At 42.5% G+C, this 6,494-nt stretch overlaps 1 long non-coding RNA gene across 1 annotated transcript; it reads right to left on the reverse strand.

Moving 5' to 3' along the window:
• Positions 1-311: 311 nt before the first annotated feature.
• LOC121874143 lies at positions 312-1,489 on the reverse strand. Its single transcript, XR_006090371.1, has 3 exons — positions 1,306-1,489; positions 810-906; positions 312-444 (listed from the first exon to the last, which is right to left on the reverse strand). It is a non-coding gene; the product is annotated as an uncharacterized LOC121874143 (long non-coding RNA).
• Between the last annotated feature and the right edge of the window lie 5,005 nt (positions 1,490-6,494).

Consider the following 6,494-nt stretch of genomic DNA (forward strand, 5'->3'; position numbering starts at 1 on the left):
CAACTCTCACCCACATCACTGCCGCCATACACACTCCCTCTCTTTATCCAACTTCCATACCTTGTTATCAATCAGCCTCCTCCTATCACATGTTTCTAATCTTAGGTCGTCAGTTTCCTTTGGTTCTCTTTCTCATTACATCTCCTCATAATAATTACTTCATAAGAGTTTTCCCTACATATCTCTCACTTGAGGTTGTCTCTTATTATTTCACACTAAGACAGTTTTTCCTACTTTATATAACTCAAGTTATTAACATTCTCATTAGCTCTATCAAACAAAGTTCATGAGTCATCTCCACCTCTTCCCTTACCCAATGTCAAACTGAATGGCGCTGTAGCGAATGTAGATCTGCCAGGCGAAGAGTTCGACATAAGATGAGAAGTCGATGTCTCTGAATCGTCCCTTTGAGATAGAGAGGCTGGCGAGGACGACGTCTGCCTCCTGAAGGTGAAAAATCCTTGTAGGGAACAGCCAAATATAATATTTACTTCTAGATAATTAACTCCTCAATTCAGCCACCTTCTTTCGTAAACAAACTTGATATGTATAAGAACTTGTTGAAAATAGACTAGACCCATAATGCCGCGTCCGCAGATCGGACAGCTACTAACCGATTAACATCAACACGAAATAGATTATGGACACTTTAGTTATAATGTTTTATGAGGTCTTGTTGCTGGGAATTGTTTGTTCATCTCTTCATTATGGACCTCACAGGGAGCTTACAGGCGTACTACTTGTTGGGGTAACCTCCTATTGAGGGAAAACTTCACACGGTGAGTATAAAACTTAGGGCAGCTACTCACCCCCCTGACGACCATGCCGACCAAGCCAGAGTAGTTGTCAGCGCTGCCCATCCCGAAGGTGTGCTGTTCTTCGTCCTTGGGGAGCACTATCTTGTACCTGCCGAACGGACGTCACACCTCAATGTGTTTTCGTCAGGTGGTAACGAGCGACAAGTACTGTACCGAGTCTACCATATGAGTTTGTGACCAACACAGGAAACACACAAGACGTCATCTGTGAACTATTTACTAGAGCACCGAAGCTAGATAATCGTGTAAGGGAAAACGGCTTCCTGACTAAACTATCAAAATGTAAATTCTAACTTATACGAAAAACAGTGAAGAAGTTCACTGATTAATGAAGAATGGAGAGAGAGAGATTATTTAAAGCTGTTGATTTTTTTCTTTCTTAATTTCCAATGGAGAAAAAGGCGCCATCTCTCTCTCTCTTCGTCTATCAGTAAAAGCAGCTCACAGATAGTTCAATCTCCTCTTACCTCTTAAATTCATCACTTACGTAAAATTGAGTTTGAAGGCGAGGGCGTTGAAGATATCCACGAGGTAACCCACATACACCACCTCGTTCAGTTGCCACCTGCAGGTAAAAGGTGGGTGTTAGGAGAGCAGTTGTTAGTGCAGGTGATGTTAGACACAGGTGATGTTAGACGCAGGTGATGTTAGACGCAGGTGATGTTAGATGCAGGTGATGTTAGACACAGGTGATGTTAGACGCAGGTGATGCTAGACGCAGGTGATGTTAGATGCAGGTGATGTTAGACGCAGGTGATGTTAGACGCAGGTGATGTTGGGCCTTGGGTGATGTTATGCAGGCTGTGGTGATGTTGAAATTGACGTGTTAGATCAGGTGATGTTGGGCACCCAGGTGATGTTAGACGCAGGTGATGTTAGACGCAGGTGATGTTAGATGCAGGTGATGTTGGGCAAAGTGATGTTTAGACGCGGGTGATGTTAGATGCAGGTGATGTTGAACGTAGAGCAGTGTGATGTTAGACGCAGGTGATGTTAGACGCAGGTGATGTTAGACGCAGGTGATGTTAGACGCAGGTGATGTTAGACGCAGGTGATGTTTGGCGCAGGTGATGTTTGGCGCAGGTGATGTTAGACGCAGGTGATGTTAGACGCAGGTGATGTTAGACGCAGGTGATGTTAGATGCAGGTGATGTTAGACGCAGGTGATGTTAGACGCAGGTGATGTTAGACGCAGGTGATGTTAGATGCAGGTGATGTTAGACGTAGGTGATGTTAGACGCAGGTGATGTTTGGCGCAGGTGATGTTAGACGCAGGTGATGTTAGACGCAGGTGATGTTAGACGCAGGTGATGTTAGACGCAGGTGATGTTATACGCAGTATAAGCTGTCTTATAACAAAGGTATAATTGACGTTTATAATTGGTGGTTGGAGGGAAGGTGTGCCAGGTACTGTATTGATTAAGGCCTGCCTCTAATGATGACCTGACGAAGATGTTGATGAGTGATGACCTGACGATGATTTTGATGATGACCTGAGGAGGGTGTTGATGATGATATGACAAAGGTGTTGATAATGACCCGACCTAACCAAACTAACCACACCTATCATTACCAAAATCTCAAAGACGAATAAAAAATAAATAAAATGGCGAAGACAAACATGGAAGGGAAATAGTGGCCACCAACCTTACCCAAGATATCATTGATCCAAGGAACTCTAAGGCAACGAACTAATATTAATTTCAAAATAATATTGATTAGGACGACTATGTGCTGAAATTTGAGTAAAATAATGATAATAATAAAATACATATAACACCGCCCCCTCACAAGGATGGTTGACTGTCGGTTAGAGGCGGGGTCATTGGGTCGAGTTTTTATGACCCAGCATTTGACCAGAACTGTTGGTAACTCTCGGTGTGTACTGGGACCCAACAACACCCAGTAGAAAATTAAAATAAAGAAGATACATATATAGCAAATAAGATAACGACGTGATAATATTGAATAAATAAATACTTCAACAGATGAAATAAAAATATTGTCACCTTCATATCAGTGACACGAGTCTTGTAAGCCTGCTGACGTCACACATGCAATCACTAATTTAAACACAAGTCAACTCTTTTATATAATATATTTCTGAGTTTTCTATATTCGTATGTTTTTCACAGTTGGTTATGAGCCCTGGCAGCCAGACAAATACATTGAGTTCTGTGTTTAAGAATTGTAATTTACTCACATGACCTAAGGTCATAGTACAAGGAGACTCACGGGGGTGGGCGGGGGTAGCAGTGGGGGTCGAAGCGGTAGCGTTGGTCTCTCTCCCAGAAGAGGCGAGACTGTGGGCACTCCTCCCCCTCCATGGTGTACGGCGGGTACTACGGCCACACACCAGTAGGAAATTGGTTTAATCATATTGAGAACATTTAAGCCAACTGTACACTAGATGCGTTATGTTATAGCTTAGTCAAGATGTTTTTGGCTCATGAGAGGAACACGGGTATTTGTGACTCTACTCAGAGGGGAACTGTGTCGACTGTCTACATAAGAATGGAGGAAACTACAGCCCAGCATGAACATACAGGGAAGGAGGCGAGATAGATGGTTTGGCCGTTGAAATTGAGGGGTCCTTGGCCGGGCGCGTGGACCAGGTGGAGGCGGGTGGTGGGGCGCCAGGTACCCAGGAGCTGCACCACACTCTCACTAGAGCTCCTGAAGGTAAACACTTCTTGAATCACCGCCTGCTGCGTCGCCTGCATCACAAAGGTCACAATGAGGAGCACGGCCATTAAGTTTTAAGAAGAAAACATCAGGTGTAAAAATGTCAATGGTCGGCAGATTAGTGTGGCTGAATAATTTTTTGTGTTTGAGGCGGTGTTAGTGATACTGTCATCAACATTATACTTATTCATGACGATAATGAGGAAGGCAGGGGATCACCTGAGTGTAGGAGGCGAGGATCCAGGAGGCCACACCGGGCTCCACCTTGTCAGTGAAGCTCAGGTTCCGCCCCAACACCACCTGGCTCACACTACCACCTGTCGACTTGTACCTCTGCACCACCTGCTGCACCGTCTGGGCCAAGTCGTCAGGGGAGGTGAGGTAAACTTCTGCGTGTTGGCGGGTCCAGCAGGAGCTATCTGGAGGGGTGGGATTGGGTTTCGCTCCTGGTGAAGTTGTGGGCGGGTGGAGAGACTGGGCGGAGCAGTAGCGAGGGGAAGTGGCGGGGACGTGGGCGTGACACCGGGAGACGAACACAAATCTGCGGGCCAGAGCTGATACCACCCGTCGCTCCACCTCCACACCTGTAATCATCTTTTATCACACATAGGTAGTAGGCAGCTACCAAACAGGGAGGTACTACCGCCTGGGAAGATATTGGAAGCATAATGTGTTGTGTAATGGTGGACCCTGCTGCTATATGGCATCACAAAAATTGTGACCAAGTCCCAGGTTGCTGATCTGACTTTCTGTCTCATTTACACACAATTGCAGGTTTCAATTGTTTCTCTTATTTTGACAACACAACAAACATACTGTACTGTATATCGTTTCTCACTCTTGATTTCTTTTTAACTTTCGTATTTATTTATGGTTATTATTATTATTATTTTATTTTTATTATAATTTTTAGTAATTATTATTATTATATTTTCGCCCCCCAGGCCCTGATGTGGGTCAGTGACCTGTGCCCTGGTGGGCTAATGCCCGTGAAAAAATAAAAAAATAAAAAATAAGACAACAACAAGAAAGTGCTGTACTGTAAATAGGAATAACAATAATAGTGGCACCATTTAAAACTACTGACCTTGGAGCCGATTGAAACACACAGACACCACGCTGACATGCAGAGTCCTGGTCAAGTCAGCGATGAACTCTCCCAGGTTCTGAAGGTCTTGAGAGGTCAGCTCCATGTTGGAGGTGACCTGGGCTGACTGGCTCATCCCTGGCATTAGTGACGTCACACCCAGGTAAACAACCCAGCAGGGAATACTCTTCATCCTGACGGCGGCGAAGATCTCCTGTATTTATGATTTTCCTTCAGTGATTTTCCTGGAAACAAATAACATTTTAAATAAATAATTCTCCTGAAAAATAATAATAATAAAATCGACAGACAGAGACGTTACAGCCACCGAGTTTACACAGACTTAAACAACACACTATGGCTCAAACTTGGTGATTCCCCCTTCCGGCCTGCTGAGTATGGAGAACTGAAGGAATTAAGTAAGTTAAGATCTATTCTCAAAGACACCAAGACAGACTAAAGGTGATGACACATACTACCCCCCAAAGTGATGGCAGTGTTCTTAAATTAATGAAACAAGGTGTACAGCGTGTTAGGTTCCCATACACCGTCTACATCGACCCAGGCAGCACGCCGGTTCAATTGTTTTATTAATGTGTCAAGACTTGTTGTCTAGTAACGGTAAGTCACAGCTACACTACGTCACTAAATTAATTTGTATTTCAGTGACTCGCTACAATATGTTGATAATAATTAACTAATGTTGATACTGAATTTAGGTACTCAAGGGGTTGTTTTGTTACTCAAGCTGTAAAGTCATGCTACATTTGTTACTTAACCCTGAGAGCATCTTGTAATAAGCCACGTTAGAGAATTGAATAAAGTAGTGCGGATTATTTTTGTTTGTCGGTTCACGGCATCATCACCCGCTCCGCAATGTTTCCATGTTGTTCCTAGAATTTCCTCCACTTGATGTCCATTATTATCAGTCACCAATCTATTCCTGCCCACATAACACCCTCCACTTCACCGGTCCCCCCTCTCCCCTTGTGGCTTCGTCTTGAATAATTCCCGCGCGTCGTTCATCTATCAAGGTATCACTCCTTACACCTGCCCACCACACCGAAAAATTACTTAATGGCGGTAATGATTTCAGAATAATGTGTGTCTGTGTGTGGATATACATGTAGATCAATATAAGCCACAACGAGTACATCCGAACTCTTACTCCACTCGGATACTATCAGTGTGACCAGAATGACGCTAACTGAAAGCTTCTTGGAAATCACGACAATAAGACAATAAATGGTAACAGATGTATGATAATGAACCAATAAACGGTAACAGATGTATGATAATGAACCAATAAACGGTAACAGATGTATGATAATGAACCAATAAACGGTAACATGTATGATGATACAAGAAACGGTAACAGATGTATGATAATGAGACAATAAACGGTAACCGATGTATAATAATGAACCAATAAACGGTAACAGATGTATGATAATGAACCAATAAACGGTAACAGATGTATGATAATGAACCAATAAACGGTAACAAATGTATGATAATGAACCAATAAACGGTAACATATGTATGATCATGAACTAATAAACGGTAACAGATGTATGATAATGAACCAAAAAACGGTAACAGATGTATGATAATGAGACAATAAATGGTAACAGATGTATGATAATGAACCAATAAACAGTAACCGATGTATGATAATGAACCAATAAACGGTAACAGATGTATGATAATGAGACAATAAACAGTAACCGATGTACGATAATGAGATAATAAACGGTAACAAATGTACGATAGATAATTAGACAATAAACGGTAATAGATATACGATAATGAGAAAATAACGGTAACAGATGTACGACAATGAGGCAATAAACGGTAATAGCTGTACGATAATGAGAATAAATAATGATTGATGTACGATAATC

The sequence above is a fragment of the Homarus americanus genome, unplaced genomic scaffold (genome assembly GCF_018991925.1).
Source record: "Homarus americanus isolate GMGI-L3 unplaced genomic scaffold, GMGI_Hamer_2.0 scaffold49667, whole genome shotgun sequence".
Lineage (NCBI taxonomy): Eukaryota > Metazoa > Arthropoda > Malacostraca > Decapoda > Nephropidae > Homarus > Homarus americanus.